This window comes from Nicotiana attenuata, unplaced genomic scaffold (assembly GCF_001879085.1).
Source record: "Nicotiana attenuata strain UT unplaced genomic scaffold, NIATTr2, whole genome shotgun sequence".
In the NCBI taxonomy this organism is placed as follows: Eukaryota; Viridiplantae; Streptophyta; class Magnoliopsida; order Solanales; family Solanaceae; genus Nicotiana; species Nicotiana attenuata.
Window position 1 is genome coordinate 8,029 of NW_017672899.1, and position 2,676 is coordinate 10,704.

A 2,676-nucleotide genomic window follows, 5' to 3' on the forward strand; every position below is an offset into this window, starting at 1 on the left:
CAACATTTTGGGTAAACGGATCCGGACCCGTGATTTGACGGTCCCGGAGGTCCATAGAAAAATATGGGACTTGGGCGTATGCCCGAAACTGAATTCCGAGGCCCCAAGCCCGAGAAATGAATTTTTGAAGAAAATTGTTTTCACAAAAATATAAGAGTTTTTTAGAAATGAAAGATGTTGAAATTGATGGTATTGGGCCCGTATTTTGGTTCCGGAGTCCGTACAAGCTTGAAATAATAATTTAGTTGAATCTGTGAAGGTTGGCAAGAATCGGAGTCCGTTTAGTATAAATCGGACCTTATTTGAGAAAAATTGGGAATTTTGATGTTTTTGAGTGATTTCATGAATTTGAGGCTTAATTCATAGTGGTTGATGTTATTCTAATGATTTGATCGCACGAGCAAATCCGTATGATGTTTTTGGACTTGCGTGCATGTTTGGTTTGGAGCCCCGAGGGCTCGGGTGAGTTTTGGATAGGGCACGGAGTGAATTTAGACTTAGAAAAATAACTGTTGCAAGTTCAGAGAAGTTGCAGGTCTCTGAACCAGGCTTCGCGGTCCGCAATGATTTCTCGCGGCTGCGGTGGGATTTATGTGGTCCGCGGTGAGCAAGGCAAATTTTTCGCGGCCGCGCTCGATATTTCGCGGTCCGCGGTGGAGCTCCGCGGCCGCAATCCTTTTTATGCGGTCCGCAGTGAGGGTTGAGAGGAGTATATAAACGGGACTTTTCAGTTTTTTTTCCATTTTCAGAAACCTAAAACATAAGGGGCGATTTTTCAAACACTCTTTCTTTCCCAAAACACAAGTAAGTGATTTTAAACTCATTTATTTCACTTCTTAACTTCTTTTTACAAGATTTGATCCTAGAATCTAGGGTTTTCATGGTGGAATTGGGAATTTTGGGTAAAACCTAAGAATATTGAAATTTGGGGATTTAGACCTCAAATTGAGGTCGGATTCCAAAACCAATTATATATCCGGGCTCGGGGGTGAATGGGTAATCGGGTTTTGGTCCGAATTTCGGGTTTGGACCAAGCGGTCCTGGGGGTCGATTTTTGACTTTTGGGGAAATCATTTGAAAACCCATTTTTTATGCATTAGAGTTAACTCATTTAGCATTTATTGATATCGTTAAGTATATTGTAACTAGATTCAAGCGAATTGGAGGTGGAAACAAGAGGTAAAGCGGTAGTAGAGGCTTGAATTGTGTTCGTGGCATCGAGGTAAGTGTTTGGTCTAACCTTAGCTTGAGGGATTAGGAGTCGTGTCTTATTTTCTATGTGTTAATTGTTGAGTACGACGTATAGGCATGGTGACAAGTATCTATACGTTAGTTTCAAGCATGCCCGTGAGTCTTATACTATGATTAATGTGACCCCGTTTTGTATTGTTCATGCCTTATGTGATGATTTCTATTGTTGAACAAGGGTTGCGAAAATAATATTGGTAATTGAACATTGAAGAGCGTTGGCTCAAGTTGTAAAATGATTTGTGGAAGTATTACTGGCAATTAAGCATTATAGAGCATTGGCTCAAGTTGTGAATTGAGTTGTGAAGTAAATGTGAAAAGAAGAGGATTATGATATTGTCTTCCTTACCGGGATGTTGTTGCTTTTAATGTTATCTCCCTTGTCGGGATGTTATTGCTTTTGATATTGTTTCCCTTGCCGGGATATGATTGTTGTACTATTGTTCCCTTGCCGGGATTTTATTGTTATTTTATTGATTCTCTTGCCCTTATTGCTTTGTGATTGTTGTTTGGGTAAGGAAGAGTGTTAAAGCACGAAGGGTGATGCCGTGCATGATATTTGTGAGAGTTAAAGCACGAAGGGTGATGCCGTGCGTGATATTTGTGAGAGAGTGTTAATGCACGAAGGGTGATGTCGTGACGCACGATGTACAATTTCGTGCCTTTATATGAGTGATAATGCACGAAGGATCACTCTGTGCCATGATTGTGTGAGATAAAAGCACGAAAGGTGATGCCGTGCCGATTATATTGATTTTTGGTGAGGACGAGAGTAAAAGCACGAAGGGTGGTGCCGTGCACTTGTCTTTGATTTCCTGATTTCTATTGATAATTAAGTTATGGTGTTCTTTACATTTAACCGTTAGTTTCTGTTGTTACTTGTTGTTCCCCGCAGCATGTTTCCCCCTTCCTTTCTTTAACTGTAAAGTTTTGCCTTTATTTTCCGCACACGATTTAACTGCACAGGTTTATTTTGGTAGTCTTGTCCTAGCCTCGTCACTACTTCGCCGAGGTTAGGCTAGGCACTCATAATCACAGGGGGTCGATTGTGCTGATACTACACTCTGAACTCTTTTGTGCAGATCCCGGTACTGGAGCATACGGACCTTAGCTTTGGGTTGTTGCCTTCAGTCCATTCGGTGACCCGAGGTAGTCCTGCAGGCATCCGCAGGCCTTGGCGTCTCCTTCTATCCTTTCATTCTGTTTCTTTATGTATTTCAGAAACAGCGTTGTATTTATCTTTAGGACCCTTATTTGTAGTATTCCTAGACAGTCTATGAAACTGTGATACCAATTCTGGGTAGTTTATGTTATGGATTGGTATTGGTATCATTATTAAAATATTACATTTCAGTCTTCCGCTTATTAAATTTCGCTGTTTATATGATGTTGGTTCTTAATTGTTAAAGGATTTAAAATGGGAAAAAG